General features: G+C 44.0%; 1 protein-coding gene across 5 annotated transcripts in view; it reads right to left on the reverse strand.

Moving 5' to 3' along the window:
* The window catches only part of CNOT6 (CCR4-NOT transcription complex subunit 6), an 81,488-nt gene extending 62,216 nt beyond the window's left edge, over window positions 1-19,272 (reverse strand). For 4 of the 5 annotated variants that reach the window (XR_010121634.1, XM_055284926.2, XM_055284924.2 and 1 more), the window contains exon 1: window positions 19,143-19,272. The gene's annotated coding sequence lies outside the window, so the exon portion shown is untranslated. Of the gene's footprint in view, window positions 1-18,153; window positions 18,258-19,142 lie in introns of all 5 variants that reach the window. The other variant, XM_055284925.2, reaches the window with a different exon arrangement.
* Between the last annotated feature and the right edge of the window lie 125 nt (window positions 19,273-19,397).

The following is a 19,397-nucleotide window of genomic DNA, read 5'->3' on the forward strand; positions in this document are numbered from 1 at the left end:
TACTCAGGAGGCTGAGGCAGGAGAATCGCTTGAACCCGGGAGGCAGAGGTTGCAGTGAGCCGAGATCGCACCACTGCACTCCAGCCTGGCGACAGAGAGGGACTGTCTCAAAAAAAGAAAAAAAAGGAAAAAAGAAAAAGAAAAGCCCTAATTTACAAAACAATGAAAGCTAATAAATTAAGTATGAAAGAATTTTTTTAAAGCAACATCATTTTATAATTCCCATTCGACATTAATCAAGGATTATAAAAACGGCCAGGTACAGTGGCTCATGCCTGTAATCCCAGCACTGTAGGAGGCTGAGGTGAGCAGACAGCTTGAGCCCACGAGTTCAAGATCAGCCTGGGAAACACGGCAAAACCCAGTCTGTACTAAAAATACAAAAATTAGCTGGGCATGGTGGTACATCCCAGCTACTCGGGAGGCTGACATGGGAGAATCACCTGAGCCAGGAAAGTCGGGGCTACAGTGGGCAGTGATCACGCCATTGCACTCCAGCCTGGGCGAAAGGAGTGAAACCCTTAGAAAAAAAAAAAAAGGATTATACTGGGTTAAAAGCATTAGATGAATATTGGCATTAATGAAATGCTAAAAGCCACCACTACACAGATTCTACACAGATTACTTTCTGATCACAAGGTAGAAAACGTTTAATGGAGAAATAAATTGTTACCCCCTTCACCAATCTTACCAACACTATGGAGGAAGAACCAGATATTGGGGTCTCTTGACGTGCTGCAGTATGAAATACACATCAGTAATGTTTACACCTTGATTTGAAAACTAGAGGAACTGGACAAATGACATCAAAGGAGCAATCAGACTAAATGAGAATGTGGGACTTTCTGCAGGTAAACTGGCCTGTTGCCTTCAACAAACTGGTGTCAGCACTATTCTAGATTTGAAGAGAATTAAGGAATATAATCAGATGCAATGAATGGTCCCTACGTTGGATCCACAAATCAGCAATAAAAAAAATTTTATGGACAATGAGAGAAGACATTTAATACCTAGTTCATGTTTACATTAATGATTTGCGTGATGTTACTCTGACCAGGTATAAAAATGTGGTTTTTTGTTAAAAGGCTCTCAGACATTAAACTATTTATTTTAGTGGGCCAGATTTTCTTCAAGAGAAATGAGACTGAGTTGCAGGCAATCTTAACTGACAAGATAATATCCTGAATTTTCCCAGCACTTTGGGGCTGGACATCTCTCTTTCCTTTTACTATGCTTTTCACATTTTCTTCTTATTCTTTATGCTTTACTTCTTTTCCCAATCCAAGGGCAACAGAGGAAAGGAAGGGAGGTAAGGAGGAAGAAATAAACTCATGTACAGAAAGACCCTTTTTTTGAGTAATCAGGCTCCTTAGAGCCACTGTAAGTTAGGGCACATCTGAAAAGGCAGTGACACTAACCTTCATGCCAATCTACTTCCAATGAAGTTAATACAGACCCTCCTCATTTCTCAACTTCAACTATTACACATCCTCCCTACACTGCCATTGATTACCTTCCTCATATGCACCTGCTCATGCCACTCTCCTACTAAAACTTTAGATGGCCCTGCCTGCCTGCCTGCCTACATAAAGTCCAAACCTCAAAGTCCTCTACTACCTCAACTTAGCTAACTATTTTCTCACTTATCTCCAGCCCTTTGACACACGCTACCCTATAATGTCCTGATTAGAGGAAACCTAGTTCTAAGACTTTTTTTGAGACAAGGTCTCGCTGTCACCTAAGCTAGAGTGCAGTGGTGCAATCATAGGCTCCTGGGCTCAGGCGCCACCACAGCCAGCTAATATTTTCTGGTTTTGGTTTTTTTTTTGTAGAGATTGGTCTTGAACTCCTGGCCTCAAGGGATCCTCCTGCATCAGCCTCCCAAAGTGCTAGGTTTACAGACATGATGAGCCACTGCGTCCAGCCTAAAATATAAGTCTTTCAATATATGCTAATCTCTTTATCAAAGACAAACTTCATCCTAAACTCCTACTTTCTCTTCACAGGAATTCAGACGACATGCGACAGCCTCTGGAAGCCCTCCTCAACACGGGAACAAGTTCAGTACTCCCCACTCTGCATGCACACCGTACGTTTACCACAGCATATGTCACCTCCAAACAGTTTGTATCTCCCAATGTCTTGTGTAATGCCTAGCAAATTACACTAATGAACTGGTCTATTTTTTTCTTCACGACCAAAATCAGGTTTTCATAGAAAAAAAATCTAAAAGCAATTCAATACAGTGGAATCATGCTTTCTTAAAGAAGTTTTCTTTACACAATCATTTATTCAACAAATATTTACTGAGTACCTTCAATGTGACAAGCACTCTGCCAGGTACTACGAATAAAGAATAAATAAGAAATGCATGATCTTACAGCTTAAGCAACTAGAAAGCAAACAAAAACCTCACAACCATGCACTCACACTACAACTCTCTTATTTTTGCTACCACCACTCTAATTTAGGACTTTAACTCTCATTTCCTCGGCCATTACAATGGCCTCTTCTAATTGGTACTTATGCTTTTAGGATTACAACTAACCTAAATACCACTTAGATTATTCTTCCTAAAGCCAAGTCCTAATTACACTGCAAAATTCAGTAAAACAAGCTCTTTGCGAGGCCAACTTTTTCTTTCGAGATGGAGTTTTGCTCTTTCGCCCAGGCTGGAGTGCAGTGGCGCTATCTTGGCTCACTGCAACCTCTGCCTTCCAGCTTCAAGCGATTCTCCTGCCTCAGCCTCCCGAGTAGATGGGATCACAGGCACCCGCCAACATGTGCGGCTAATTTTTGTATTTTTAGTAGAGACGGGGTTTCACCATGTTGGCCAGGCTGGTCTCGAACTCCTGACCTCATGATCCACCCGCTTTGGCCTCCCAAAGTGCTGGGATTACAGTGAAGCTGACTTCTGATTATAAAATCGAGAAGTTTCAGCCATATGGTGTGGTTCAAACCTGTAATCCCAACACATTTGAAGGCCGAGGCGGGAGGATCATTTGATTTCGAAACCAGCCTGGGCAACATAGGGAAATGCCTATCTCTACAAAAAATAAAAATAAGCCAGGCGCGGTGGCTCACGCCTGCAATCCCAGCACTTTGGGAGGCCGAGGCAGGCGGATCATGGTCAGGAGATCAAGACCATCTGGCTAACACGGTGAAACCCCATCTCTATTAAAAATACAAAAAATTAGCCGGGCGTGGTGGCGGGCGCCTGTAGTCCCAGCTACTCGGGAGGCTGAGGCAGGAGAACGGCGTGAATCTGGGAGGCGGAGCTTGCAGTGAGCAGAGATCACGCCACTGCACTCCAGCCTGGGCAGCAGAGCGAGACTCCATCTCAAAAATAAATAAATAAATAAAATAAATAAATAGATATAAGGACCAGGCACGGTAGCTCTTACCTGTAATCCCAGCACTTTGGGAGGCAGAGGCAGGCAGATCACGAGGTTAGGAGTTCAAGACCAGCCTGGCCAATATGCTGAAACCCCATCTCTACTAAAAAATACAAAGATTAGCTGGGCATGGTGGCACGTGCCTGTATCCCAGCTACTCTGAGAGTAGGGAGGCTGAGGCAGGAGAATCGCTTGAACCTGGGAGGCAGAGGTTGCAGTGAACGAGACTGTGCCACTGACTCCAGGCTGGGTGACAGAGCAAGACTCTGTCTCAAAATAATAATAAAAAATAAAAAAACCAGTCAGGTGTGGTGGCACACGCCTGTGGTCTCAGCTACTCAGGAGGCTGAAGCGGGAAAATCGCTGGAGCCTGGGAGGTGGAGGCTGCAGTGAGCCTTGATTGTGTCACTGCACTCCAGTCTGAGCGACAGAGATCCTGCCTCAAAAAATAAATAAATGGCCGGGTGCGGTGGCTCAAGCCTGTAATCCCAGCACTTTAGGAGGCCGAGGCGGGTGGATCACGAGGTCAGGAGATCGAGACCATCCTGGCTAACACAGTGAAACCCCGTGTCTACTAAAAATACAAAAAAATTAGCCAGGCATTGGTGGCGGGCACCTGTAGTCCCAGCTACTCGGGAGACTGAGGCAGGAGAATGGCGTGAACCCAGGAGGCGGAGCTTGCAGAGAGCCGAGACTGCACCACTGCACTCCAGCCTGGGCGACAGAGCAAGATTCCATCTCAAGTAAATAAATAAATGGCCAGGTGCAGTGGCTTACGCCTGTAATCCCAGCACTTTGGGAGGCCGAGACGGGCGGATCACCTGAGGTCGGGAGTTCGAGACCAGCCTGACCAATATGGAGAAACACTGTCTCTACTAAAAAATATAAAAATTAGCCGGATATGGTGGTGCATGCCTGTAATCCCAGCTACTCAGGAGGCTGAGGCAGGAGAATCGCTTGAACCCGGGAGGCGGAGGTTGCAGTGAGCAGGGATTGCGCCACTGCACTCCAGCCTGGCAACCGAGCAAGACTGTCTCAAAAATAAATAAATAAGAATAAAAATAATAATAAAATGTGAATGTTTAGCTGTAATGATTTCTGGTCCTATACCCACTTAAAATAATGATTCTATATCATCCCTTCTCTTCCCCTTTAAGATCTCTACTGCTGAGAAAAATTCGAACTCCACAGTTGAGAATTCAAAATATTCCACCTTTCCAGACTTCTGTCCCAATAATTCCTTCTATATCTTTTGATGCAACTGGCAGACTAACTGCCATCCTTCAGATATGCTCCACTCTTCCCTATCTCCAAGCATTTGGTGATACCATTTTCACACTGAAATTCTATCCATAATTCAAGGTTAAGTTAAATGTTACCCCCTCCTTCCCACCTAGCCTCCACAGTGGGTCTGCCCACAAGCTGTTTTCTCACAAAACCAGAGCCATGAGTGCCTTACACAAAGCAAGATTAGACAAAACAATAATGAAGTTTTGCTGAGTATTCTTCAAAGACCATTCTGAAATCATTATTTTCACACATTACAGTGAGAAGAGAACTGAATGAAACTCTACAAATTTCAAAACGGATTAAGAGAAATGAGTTCCAAGCCATGCTTTTGATGGAAAGGGAAGAAGGAAAATAGTGATATGTTAAAAATGGAGCCAGGAGCAGTGGCATATGCCAGTAATCCTAGTTACTCAGCAGGCTGAGGTGGGAGGATTGCTTGAGCCCAGGAGTTCAAGGCCTGCCTGGGCAACAGAGAGACACCCTGCTGCTCAAAAAAATTTTTTTTAATTTTAAAATTGTTTATCTATTTATTTTTTTTCAGATACAGGGTCTCACTCTGTTGCCCAGGCTGGTGTGCAGTAGCACAACCATGGCTCACTGCAGCCTCAACCTCCCCAGCCTCAAGCGATCCTCCCATCTCAGCCTCCCAAGTAGCTGAACCACAGGTGCAGGCCACCACACCCAGCTAATTTTTTTTTTTTTTTTGAGACAGAGTCTTGCTCTGTCACTCAGACTGGAGTGCAGTGGTGTGATCTCGGCTCACTGCAACCTCCGCCTCCCGGGTTCAAGTGATTCTCCTGTCTCAGCCTCCTGAGTAGCTGGGACTACAGGTGCATGCCACCGCACCCAGCTAATATTTTGTATTTTTAGTAGAGATGGGGTTTCACTGTGTTAGCCAGGATGGTCTTGATCTCCTGACCTCGTGATCCACCAGCCTCAGCCTCCCAAAGTGCTGGGATTACAGGCATGAGCCACCACGCCTGGCCTTTTTTTTTGTATTTTGTAGAGACAAGGTTTCGCCATGTTGCCCAGGCTGGTCTCGAACTCCTGGATTCAAGCGATTTCCCCACCTTGGCCTCCCGAAGTGGCTGGATTATAGGCGAGAGCCACTGTGCCTACCTCCAAAAAAATTTAATTATATTTAAAAATGGAAAAGGAATTATCCAAAGAAAGGAAATTAAATTACAAACATATGCCAAAAAAATAACCTTCTTGTCTGGACATGGTGGCTCATGCCTGTAATCCCAACACTTTGGGAGGCCGAGGCAGGCAGATCACCTGAGGTCAGGAGTTCGAGACCAGCCTGGCCAACATGGTGAAACCCCATCTCTACTAAAAGTATAAAAACTAGTCGGTCATGGTGGCAGCTGCCTGTAGTCCCAGCTACTCAGGAGATGAGGCAGGAGAATAGCTTGAACCCGGGGGGTGGAGGTTGCAGTAAGCTGAGATGGCACCACTGCACTCCAGCCTGGGTGACAAGAGCGAGAGTGTCTCAAAAAAAAAAGTAACTGTCCTATTTTCCATTATCAAAAAATAAAAAGCTCCAAGCCACTACTCAAAAGACACTCACCCAAAAATTAGTCCCTCTTTGAATACAATCTAAATGTCAATTCATTTATAGGTACATTAAAAACTTTTAGATAATGAACATTTAAATGTCATATAAAGACAATAATTTAATACATGCTATTTTTTAATACACATACTCTGGAATTTCAAATTACAATTATGACTGAGATGGCAGGCCTACCACATTCTTTAATACATTCGCCTGCTGTTTTTGCCAAGTGTACTATTTGAATTCTACAAATTAAAAATATGTGTCTGTGCCTCTAGTATAAACAAACCCACTTAGCTCCATTAGACTATGGGACTACAGTCACAAGCCTTTCTCACAGCCTCAATTCAGTTAAGGCACTTCTACTCTCACTTCAAACCCAAAATCTGCTGCCTCCCAATGTCATCACATTTGTTTCTTTCTCTTTCTACTCAGATTTCCTTCACATATTGGCCAATTAAAAGTTTACAGATAGAAGTCCTGGCTACTCCAAAGGCTGAGGTAGGAGGATAGGCTAAGCCCAGGAGTTTGAGGCTACAGCATGCTATGATTGCACCTGTGAATAGCCACTGCACTCCAGCCTGGGCAACACAGAAAAACACCATCTCTTAAAAAAAAAAAAAAAAGTTTACAGATGATAAACCTCATTTAGGAGCTGTCCTTAGTGGCAAATGTCTATCATTAGTCTTTCCTTGTGGGAAATCAAACAAAAAACAGCAACAACAAAAAGCTTCTGCAAAAGATAACTACTCTTGTCTAACAGGCAAAACTTAAATCGTAACTACCCATTTTGAGACTACTACTATAAATTGCTGATGATACTATCGCAGGTATCTTGGTATTAGAACCCTGTGATAATCTCCCAAAACAAACCATATGAATTGCATAGGAGGAATTTAACAAAGAGAAGCTAGCGAAAAAAAAACAAACTAAGGTATCAAAAAGGTCTTACTAGGCCACGGTAGGAGGAGGATCACTTGAGCCCAGGAGTTCAAGACTGGGCAGCACAGGGAGGAGATCCTGTCTCTACGTAAAAATAAAAAATTAGGCTGGGTGTGGTGGCTCACGCCTGTAATCCCAGCACCTTGGGAGGCCAAGGCGAGTGGATCACCTGAGGTCAGGAATCACACCAACATGAAGAAACCCCATCTCTACTAAATACAAAAAAAAAAAACATCAGCCGGGCGTGGTGGCATATGCCTGTAATCTCAACTACTTGGGAGGCTGTAATCTCAACTACCTGAACCCACAGGCAGAGGTTGCAATGAGACAAGAATCTGCCATTGCACTCCAGCTTGGGCAACAAGAGCGAAACTCCATCTCAGAAAAACAAAAGCAAAAACAAAAAAAATCAGGGCCAGGTGTAGTGGCTCACAACTGTAATCCCAGCACTTTGGGAAGCCAAGGCCGGCGGATCATTTGAGCCCAGGAGTTCAAGACCAGTAACATGGCAAAACCTGGTCTGTAGAAAAAAATACCAAAATTAACCAGGTGTGGTGGCATGCCCCTGTAGTTCCAGCTACTTGGGAGCCTGAGGCGGGAGGATGGCTTGAGCCCAGGAGGTGGAGGTTGCAGTGAGCCAAGATTGCACCACTGCACTCCAGTCTGGGTGACAGAACCAGACCTGGTCTCAAAATAAAAAAATAAAAATAAAACAAAATAGGCCAGGTGTGGTGGCTCACACCTGTAATCACAGTACTTTGGGAGGCCAATGCAGGTGGATCACGAGGTCAGGGGTTTGAGACCAACCTGATCAATATGGTGAAACCCATCTCTACCAAAAATACAAAAATTAGCTGAGCATGGTGGTACGTGCCTGTAGTCTCAGCTACTTGGGAGGCTGAGGCAGGAGAATCGCTTGAACCCAGGAAGCAAGGGTTGCAGCGAGCCAGGATCGCGCCACTGCACTCCAGCCTGGGCGACAGAGCAAGACTCCCTCTCAAAAAAAAAAAAAAAAAAATAATAATAATAATAATAAAATTAATTAATTAAAATGAGATACATTAGCTGGGCATGTTGGCACACACCTGTAGTTCCAGCTACTTCGGAGAATGAGGTGGAAACATTGCTTGAGCTCTAGAGATTGAGGTTGCAGTGAGCCATGACGGCACCTGTGCACTCTAGCCTGGGTGACCGTGAGACCTTGCCTTGAAAAAATAAAAACATAAAATAAAAAAGCTTTACTAGGCTGGGCGTGGTGACTCACGCCTGTAATCCCAGCACTTTGGGAGGCTGAGGCAGGTGGATCACAAGGTCAGGAGATCGAGACCATCCTGGCCAACACAGTGAAACCTCGTCTCTACTAAAAATACAAAAATTAGCTGGTCATGGTGGCAGGCACCTGTAGTCCCAGCCACTCAGGAGGCTGAGGCAGGAGAATCGCTTGAGTCCGGGTAGCAGAAGTTGCAGTGAGCTGAGATCACGCCACTGCACTCCAGCCTGGGTGAGAGAGCGAGACTCCATCTCATACTAAAAAAACAAATTATCATCTTGGTCTTCAACCCTGCCCTTTCTCCTATGCTTACCACCCAGATTTCCAAGCCAAAAATATGAGTATATCCTTGACCCTTCCTCACCTAATCACAGCCTTCATATTCAGTCTCCAACTCTAGCCCATTTTACTTCCTAAATCTCTCATCCACTCTGCCTTAATTCCCTCAGCTCTTACCTGAGCTATTCAACAGTCTCAGACCCATGCTCTTTCTTCCACCACTCTCCCCATCTCTAACCCATCCTAGATACTGTCTGATATGGTCTGGGTCTGTGTTCCTACCCAAATTTCATGTCAAATTGTATCCCCAATGTTGGAGGTGGGGCCTAGCGGGAGGTGACTGGATTACAGGGGTGGCTTTTCCCCTTTGGTGCTGTCTCAGAAAGTGAGTTATCGCAAGATCTGGTTGTTTAAAAGTGTGTAGCACCTCCACCCCAACTTCCTCCAGCTCTGGCCATGTGAAGACTACTTGCTTCCGCTTCACCTTCCTCCATGGTTTTAAGTTTCCTGAGGCCTCCCCAGCCACATTTCCTGCACAGCCTGTGGAACCATGAGCCAATTAAACCCCTTTTCTTCATAAATTACCTAATCTCAGGCATTTCTTTACAGCAGTGCAAGAATGTACTAAATATACTGTCCAAAGTGACAGTCCTAGAAACACAAGTACGTCATGTTCCTAAAACTGTATCTTCTGTTTTGTTTTTAAAATGAAGTCTCGCTCTTGTCGCCCAGGCTTGAGTGCAGTGGCATGACCTCGATTCACTGCAACCTCTGCCTCCCGAGTTCAAGTGATTCTCCTGCCTCAGCCTCTAGACTAGCTGGGATTACAGGCACCCACCACCATGCCTGGCTAATGTTTTTGTATTTTTAGTAGAGACGGGGTTTCACCATGTTGGCCAGGCTGGTCTCAAACTCCTGACCTTAGGTGATCTGCCCACCTGGGCCTCCCAATGTGTTGGGATTACAGGCATGAACCACTATACCGGGCCCCTAAAACTGTATCTTGTTCATCTCAATACTCTTGGAAACAGGAAACCCAGGCTCATTTACAAAACAAGTAAGTTGAGTTTGACTTGATCTCTGCATACCTCGTTAGTATCATCTTGGATCTCCCTAATTCCCATTTACCCCTCACAAACCTTCATGCCTCAGCAATGCTACGTCTTCTGCCTGAAATGCCCCAGACACCAAAAGGCCCCTAGTCATCCTTCAAATGCCAACTCAGACATTCAACTTTAAAAGGTCCATTACAACCTTCTTCCATATCCCTCCCAAACACAGAAGTTTACTGTTTCCAGCACTGAGCCATGCTAAACCTCGAAAACATGTCTACTGTTGTATTCATTAACCCTGCCTTAGTATTTTTTTATCTCACATTCTGTAACACAGGCTTGTTCCATTTACATATCTTAAATATTTTTATAACTCCAGAGCTTGGCAAATATTCAGGTAATGCTTACATGAATTCAAAGGGAGAAGCCATGATAGTATAAAAGCAAACATTTTGTAAGTGCAAAAGAAGCCTTAAAAGCAGTGCCTATCTTACTAGGAATAAGGAAAACTATTATCTAAAAGGCAAAATCTAGAGAAAACAGAAAGGACTTTAATATCCAAGGGAACTAAGAATACTGGTTCTGGGATAGCCTGAGGTAAGAAGCAAGGGGACAAACTTAAAGGTTAAACTATATAAAATCTATCTTAGTGACACGCTATGGCAAAATAAGAGCAAACGTGAAACAGGTAGGTGTAATGGCAAAAGTGTGTTGGGCACCCATCTGCCATGCACTGCACTAGGCATACAGCAGCCAACTATTCTGTGAGCACTCATTACCTGCCAGATCTATCCCGCACTTTACATGCATTATCTCATTTAACCCTCAGTACTCTTGTAAGCAGACACTATTATAATCCTTATATAAAGAAAGAAGGTCCAGAGAATAAGTAACGTTCCTGAGGTCACAGGGATACTAAATGGCACAACTGTTATTTTCACCCAAGTCTGATTCAAGTTTGTACTTTCAACTACTATGCAATAATTTACCTATGTGACCTCGACCATTTCCTGGCTTGAAATGACGGGCTTACAATCATCTTTAATGCCTCAATTTCATCACTTATAAATTGGTGGTATCTATGTCACAATTTTGGAGTGAGGATTAAATGAGATACATGTAAAGCAGCAGAGCCCATTGCACCACTGGCATTCAATATTATTTTTTTTCTTCAGTGGTTATGAACCCCTAAATCTTTGAGTTTCTATAGCTTCCACAAAACTAAAAAAAAAATGACAGTTCTTTAGTCTATAAACTATAGTTTTCATTGTCACAATCTTAGATTAACAAAGGAAACTACTGGTCTAAAACACGGCAGTTAGCTTCATCAAACATTGTTTTATGATGCTGAAGTGTTTACTTAACAACAATACATAACCTTACAGAAGAAAAATATTTGCCTCCCGAAAGGATGAGTGCAATACAATTTTTGATTTAACTTAGTCAAGTCGTATCTTCATCTCTGTTTGGTCTTTAATTAGGAGAGATTACTAACACATCTATCTCCCTATAATCAAAATCTACCTAGTAAAACTACATACAACCACTCAATGTACCTAGAGAATCACCAGTAATACTCTGGATTTGGATATACAGAGCCACTGGCTAATTTATTAAGTCTCTATGTGTTTGTAGCAATAACTTGGAAAGAAAATGACCATGTCTAATGACTTCCTCTTTGCTATTTTACACTTAAAACCGCATCAAATATTTAACCAAAGTTTGGGCAATGGAGCACAACATAAGTGCAAACCTAGCATAGGGCATATGAAAGCAAATCTTATTCTTCTAGTAACTGAAGGCTGAAAATTGTAATACTATGAGTTTACATCAGATAATCTCTACTGCTAATGAGGAAGAGTTCCTTTCATTGTTTTTGAAATCACATAAAATTCCACAGGCAAAACAATTTTGTGTGACCAAATAAAAATGCAATCATTTCAACCAACAGATCAGGGGAACGTTTGGAAAACATACATGCAATATATATTATAAATTTATTTCCTAAATTTTGGACTTAAGGAAACAAAGCTGGTGACTAACACATGTGCCTACCTGCTCTCAACCCTGTCTCCTCTTTAAACTATTACCCTTCTTTCCTTCTCTTCCAGTTTAAATTTTTCCAAATAGTAGTCTATATAACCTTCTTCATCTTAACCTCCCATTTGCTCCTCCGCCCAATCTACTATCTGACTTATATATGCCCTGGTCTCATAAAAATTTTCCCTGCGCTCATTCCCCCACCTGCCAAACCCTATCAACCCATTTCCAGATCTCATCACACCCTAAACCTGGGCACAATGATCACTACTGAAAACTCCTTCTTTCTTGGCACTATGATCTCTCTTGGCATCTGTAGCATTACTCTCTCCTGTTCTGCCCTTGTCTCTTTAACCATTTCAATCCTGCCCAAAACAAAGTATTAGCTGTTCCTTAGGGTTCCCTTAGTCCTCTCCTCTTGTGGTCCATAAGTTTCACACTTGCCTATGTGCATACTTTCATTCCCTTCAGCAGAGTCCATAATTCTTAAGTGATTCTCAAATGGGGATCTTACCTCTGTCAAAAGGGTGAAAAACATTTGTTCACATACTCTTCCTAAGTAATCCCCTTACTTCCAATGCCACCTATACAATGACCAAATCTATCAAACCCCCAACCACTCACTGGTCCAGACATCTGTTAGACATATCCACCTAAGTATCCAGGAGGTATGTCAAACTTAACAGGATCGAAAATCAAACTATTCTACTTTCCTTGTCCAAATCTGTTCTTCTATTTCCCAAGTTAAATTATACCAACAGTTCTCCAAGCTAAACAAGTTCTCAATCATACTCAACTCTTTCCTATTTTTATAGCTCATGGCTAGTCTGTCCCTAATTCTGGTATCCTGTGCTTTTCTATCCCCTATGCTGATGTAGTTGAGCTCTCACAGGACGTAAATGAACTCTAACTCCTTTAATCCACCTTCTACATTTTCATTATGTGCCTCCTGAAAAAGTGTGTTACATGAACCATTTGCTTACCCATATCCACCTAAACTCTCACTGGATTTCTATCATATACAGGAAATCCCAACACTTTATGAAAAACCCTACAACTATTCGCAAGCTGTTTCTGATCACTCTTCCTGTCCCTCTCATCCCTGTGTCTTATGCTCCACAGCCCATGTTGTTCCCAATATGCTCTTCCTTCTCCCTGTTCTACTCAACCTAACAAATCCCTCGTCGTCCTTTAAAACCCAGCTTAAAGACCTCTGAGATGACTCTCTGGGTTTTCCAAGCAGAATGACTTTCTCCTTCCTTAGCATACCCAAAATGCTTTGTGCTTTCTTAATCATCGTATAACCCGGTGAGTATTCTATTGGTTCATCTGTCTTTCTCCACAACACTATAAACCTACTTGGGACAAAAGACTGCAAGCCCCACACAGGTAGCATGGTACCTGACACATAGGTTGTTTGACAAGCATTTTTGAAACTGAATTATAGTACTATTTAAAAATAGTATTAAACAAGTATAATCAACTATAAAACCTGTTTTGAAAACATGAATTTGAATTAGCCGGGCGTGATGGCAGTTGCCTGTAGTCCCAGCTACTCAGGAGGCTGAGGCAAGAGAATGGCGTGAACCCGGGAGGTGGAGCTTGCAGTGAGCCTAGATGGCGCCACTGCACTCCAGCCTGGGCCACAGAGCGAGACCCTGTCTCAAAAAAAAAAAAAGAAAAGAAAAGAAAAAGAAAACTTGAATTCGGCCAGGTGCAGTGGCTCACACCTATAATCCTAGCACTTTGGGAAGCCAACGTGGGAGGACTAATTGAGCCTAGAAGTGTGAGACCAAACTGAGCAATGTAGAGAGACCTCATCTCTACTAATAAGAAAAATCAGCCAGGTGTGATGGCACACACCTGTGATACCAGGTACTCAGGAGGCTCGCGTGAACCTGGGTGGTCAAGGCTGCAGCAAGTCATCATCACTCCAGCCTGGGTGACACAGAGTGAGACCCTGTCAAGAAAGAAAAGGAAAAGGAAAAGGAAAAAAAAGGAAAAGGTGACTCTGTTCCAGTGTGATTGATACACAAATTAGAAAACAATTTGAGCACAATCCATATTTCCTGTTTATGTGCTATTCTGTCACATAAACACTAGATGAAGGGAGAAAGCCTGCACCCAGTCAAACGGAACTGTGTAGAAATACATGAAACACACTTCAAACACCTACCAGCTAAGTCAGTTCACTGTGTTAAGAACCACACCTATTAGCTTCTGGTGTTACAACCTTCCATCCGATTATAGGTAATTCTTCTACCACTTTGCAGTAACTCACCAGCAGCAACCTTTCTGACATCCCTTTCCACAAGCAAACCAGGGCTTCTTCAAGGCAAAATGCCACATTTATTACAGTATCTATATATTTCTTAACCATTCAACATGTGTAAAACTGTTCTATCATTTTTACCAGGTTCCTTTTTTAAATGTGTCACTGATAAAGCTTTAGAGTGTTGTACCCCAACCCCATTTGTAAGTCATTTCTACTGCATAATTCTGCAAAGCAGTGATTTTTAGGAACCTGTATGTTGCTTTACAGCAGAATTGACTGTATAAATTAACAGTTGTATGAGTTCTTAGACCTTAAGCTAGTCTCACTATTCTAATTCCAATAATTTACTAGAGAGAAAACTGCCTTCCCCCCAAAATTTCACAAAATGTTTACAACCCATACATATCCTAGCAAACCATCAGGATACTGGTAACTTTTTAAGCTTGGTGACTTTGATTTCAAGTGGACATAGGGTTGAATTTTCCAGCTTAAGGTCTATAGCCTGCCCAAGCCTAACTCAGAAGGTAAGTATTCTCAACACCTGAACTTTCATGAGTACCATTTTATGCCTTTCATTGTTTTGACTGCTTTTAACTTCTTCCAAAACATACTGACACTTTGATTTTAAATGACCCTGTATTATAGTGCAACTGGGCACAGCCCTAAAGTCCCTTAAGGGACCACAGACCCAGGAGACACCATATCCAAGTTAAAAATAGATCCAGGCCGGGCACGGTGGCTCACGCCTGTAATCCCAACACTTTGGGAGGCCAAGGCGGGCAGATCACTTGAGGTCAGAAGTTTGAAGCCAGCCTGGCCAACATGGTGAAACCCTGCCTCTACTAAAAATACAAAAAAATTAGTCGGCGTGGTGGCAGGAGCCTGTAATCCCAGCTACTCCGGAGGCTGAAGCAGGAGAATGGCTTGAACCCAGGAGGCGGAGGTTGCAGTGGGCCGAGATCGCGCCACTGCACTCCAAGTGAGCCTTCATCTCAAAAAAAAAAGAAAAAAACAGATTCAAAGTCACTAACTCCATACTATCTCAAATATATACTTGTAGGGCCTCCACTCTATTCTCCACAGGGATGCCAAAGTGATCTCTGAATCACCTTGCTCCTCTGCTAAAAATATTTTGGCTCTCTCTTCTGCTGTAAGATAAAGGTATAAACTTCACTTTTAGCTTAGCAAGCATGGTCCTTCAAAATCTAGACCAGACACACCTTTGCAGGCTCATCTCAAGTCATTCCCACTGTTCCAGTAACACCTTATCACTAGCCTTACCCTAACACTTGACACCTCAGTGCACCCACAGTTCCTTCTGTTTGACATGACTCCCTCTCCCCAGTTTGGCAAATTCCTATTCAGCGTTATTTTCCGTAAACTGCCCCCACACCTTCCACAAGTTTAATTATTCTCTATTGTGTTCTCCCACAGCCCTCTGTGCACCTATTAAGCCTATACGCTACGAGAAGGCAAAATCGGAGTATTATTTGTCTTTGAATTCTCAGTGTTAAAACACTATGGCCAGTACATACCTTAACATGTAACTTAAGTTACCAAGAAAATATAAATGGATGAAGGAGGTGAAGACCAGAGAAGGGTAAAGTGGAGACAGCCTAAATGAGTCCCCATCTTGGCTCAAATAATCCCCCACCTCGCTAATTACTTATTCAAGTACCAAAATACAGTGCATTCCATTATATTCTAACGCACCCCAGCTATGCATACAGTATATGTTCACAGTTTATTCAGCATTTTTTTTTTTTGAGACGGAGTTTCACTCTTTTTGCCCAGGCTGGAGTGCAATGGCGTGCTCTCGGCTCACTGCAGGCTCTGCCTCCCAGGTTCAAGCGATTCTCCTGCCTCAGTATCCCGAGTGGCTGGGATTACAGGCATGTGCCACCACACCCGGCTAATTTTGTATTTTTAGTAGAGACAGGGTTTCTCCATGTTGGTCAGGCTGGTCTCGAACTCCTAACCTCAGGTGATCCTCCCACCTTGGCCTCCCAAAGTGCTGAGATAAAAGGCATAAGCCACTGCGCCCAGTCTCAGCAATTCTTAATTTCACATACACAGTGTTTTATTAATCACACTTTGTTATAAAATGACTGTATGAGTAATGGGTATAAAGATATCTACATATCCAACTCTTTGGTTTTCCCAGTAAAACATACATTTTTAGCTGAGCCTATTAGGACTTTTCCAAAGTAGTAAATGCTTTCAAACAGAGCTTCCCAAACCAGTGGACCTTGCGTATGGGAATGGGTTCTAACTGTGCCGAACATATGGATCCCTCACCCCTAGTGGCCCGAATACAGCTGTGGGCTGCCTTAACCATTTATTCCAATATGTCTTACATATATTATCCTTTTCTGTTGCACTATGAAAAAGGTCTATGCTTTAAAGAATATAAGAAGGCAAATATAGGTACTGGAATGTCTAAGCATTAACCAAAATGCATATTTTTTTTTTGTTTTTTGAGATGGACTTTCACTCTTGTCGCCCAGGGTGGAGTGCAGTGGCGTGATCCGGGCTCACTGCAATCTCTGCCTCCCAGGTTCAAGCAATTCTCCCACCTCAGCCTACTGAATAGCTGGGATTACAGGCACGCGCCACCACACCTGGCTAATTTTGTATTTTTAGTAGAGACAGAGTTTCACCATATTGGCCACGCTGGTCTCGAACTCCTGACCTCAGGTGATCCACCCATCTCAGCCTCCGAAAGTGCTGGGATTACAGGTGTGAGTCACCGCGCCTGGCATAAAATGCATACTTTTAAACTACAGGTACAGTGGGCAAAGTCCTACAATGCCTTTACACATTTGTAGTTAGGACCAAGTTCTATAAACCAACCTTATGTCTGCTCAAAAGTTAAGTTTGAAATTTCCCAATAAGTGTAGTTTTACTTTGCCAACAACATTTAAGAACCCTGAAAACACCTACAAATTGAACAGGCTTTCAAAAGGAGCCGCTCGGGCTGCATCACCACTATCAAGACACTATGGAAATTATCTAATGACTGACTTTCAGAGAAAATCTTCAGTCTCACAAGAAAATCTGTCTTTTGTCACCATTTTTAAAAACTGATCAAGACAAGGTCTCACTAAGTTGTGACAGTTACCACAGACTTTATATATGTTATTTTACATTTTTCTGAGACAGGGTTTTGCTGGTCTCAAACACCTGGGCTGAAGCCATTCTCCTTCCTCAGCCTCCCAAAGTGCTGGGATTACACGGTGAGCCACCCTGCCTGGCAATTACATAATCTTTTTTGATCATTTCATTAAGCATCTCGTTCACCTACTGAGAAGTGACCTGAAATAACTTCTAACCATTAAAATACCCTCTACCCTCCCAAAAGAACCTCTAGCAACTAGGTCACACACTCATGTGCTCTCACACGCACACAAACCCGGTCCTTTCCCTCGTAACTACAGTATCATGGGCAAGTCACCTTCATCTAGAAAGGTCTGTTTTCTCATTAGCAGCTGTTCACATATTTTGTTTAAAGCAAAATACCTGGAGTACATCACAGATCTAAAGACATTAAGCAATTTTTATTCTAAATTTTACTCTAAAAGTCATCACATTCTAAAGACTGCGATGGCCAGGCATGTTGGCTCATGCCTGTAATTGCAGCACTTTGGGAGGCCAAGGAAGGAAGATCGCTTGAGCCCTGGAGTTGGAGACCAGCCAGGGCAACAAAGCAAGACTCTACAAAAAATTAAAAAATTAGCCGTGGTGGTGTCTGCCGGTAGTCCTAGCTAGTCAGGAGGATGAGGCAGAAGGATCGCTTGAACCCAGGAGGCGAAGGCTGCAGTGAGCCGAGAACTGTGCCACTGCACTCCAGCCTGGGTGACAGAATGAGATCCTGTCTCAAAAACGATAAATAAATTAAATAAAGACTGTGATAAATGTCTTCACAGCAATTCCCCAAAAATGCCTTTACGCCCTTTTGATCAATGGCCCACGTCCACTCCTACAGTCTACAAATCTGTTCTGGAGTGGTAAATTCTAGTATATTGTAAAAAACACAAAGTGCTACTACACACCATTTTATTTTTCAGTTATTGATATTCACTCTCTTCCTCTTCAAAGTTAAACTCCCAGATACAAGTAGGCAAGAAGATTCAGCACTAACAATGAGACAATCCACCTGGAAAACAGGTAAGTATGGGAACTCAAATTCAAGCAGATTAACTAAAACACGTCAGCTTAACACAGTAACAACAAATCCAAGGAGGTCAAGCGAGATGACCATTCACCATGTTGTCAATGGCAATAACAGTTAAAAACAGAAGGCTACAGGTGTTGGCTAGCAGGCTCTTCGGGGAAGGTGAAGGAGGTAAAGAGTCAAAGGAAGTTTCCAAAGAAAACGATTAGTGTTGAAAAACAAAAAGGAGGGATGCAATTTGGGTTACCAGAGAAAACTTCCTCTAGAAACCAGTACAATCTCCGAATCCTTCGCAATGCTATAAAATAAGTATCTTCACTGCATGCCAAGTGCTTCTTTAACCTGTAATCCATCCCGTCCTCTCCCTCAAAATCTGCGTTAAACTGAATTTTAAAAACATTTTAGGGGAGGGGATAAGCAGTTGGTTTCCCGCTTGACATTAACTGCGGCCACGGAGTGCGAAGTTCCACACTCCACACAGCGCGCCACCCACAGAGTCGCTCCTCAAAAGTTGCCACCCATCTCGGCCACGAGTCCCGGGACACGGACTCGCCTCCTCCGGTGACGGCAGCCGGGACCGGCCGGGATCCGGGAGCCCAGCGCCGGCCCCCTCCCCTCTGCGCGCCGCCGCCGCCGCCGTCAATCAACGCCCCCCTCCCAGGGACTCGGCACGGGGGCGCGGCCCGGGGCGGGGCGGGATCGCGGCGCATCGAGGGGGCCCCCAACAGCAGCCAGCTTGCGGAGCAGAGGGACCGCCGCCCACGAAACCAAAGTTGCCCGCGACCTAGCCCGGCCGACGGGGGCGGTCCGTGCGCGGCCGGAGAGAGGAGCGGCGCCCCGACCGGGCCTCCGGCCTGCCTCGCTCACCTCTCGCGGTGCGCCGCCTTCCTCCGCCGCTGCCGCCTCCTCCTCCCTGTGAGTGCAGCGGGGTCTGACCTGTGGAACCACCATACCAGTCCCGCCCGCTGCTGCAGCGCCGCCACCGCCGCCGCTCCTCTGCCGCCTTAGTCGCTGCTCTTTGTTCCCCCTCCAAGAGCCACTGCTTCAGCTGCCCGCCTCAGCCGCCCCGACGGGCCGCCACTACGCCCTCCCGCCCTCTCGGCCCCCGGCCTCGCCCTCCTC

Source organism: Symphalangus syndactylus, chromosome 7 (genome assembly GCF_028878055.3).
Source record: "Symphalangus syndactylus isolate Jambi chromosome 7, NHGRI_mSymSyn1-v2.1_pri, whole genome shotgun sequence".
Lineage (NCBI taxonomy): Eukaryota > Metazoa > Chordata > Mammalia > Primates > Hylobatidae > Symphalangus > Symphalangus syndactylus.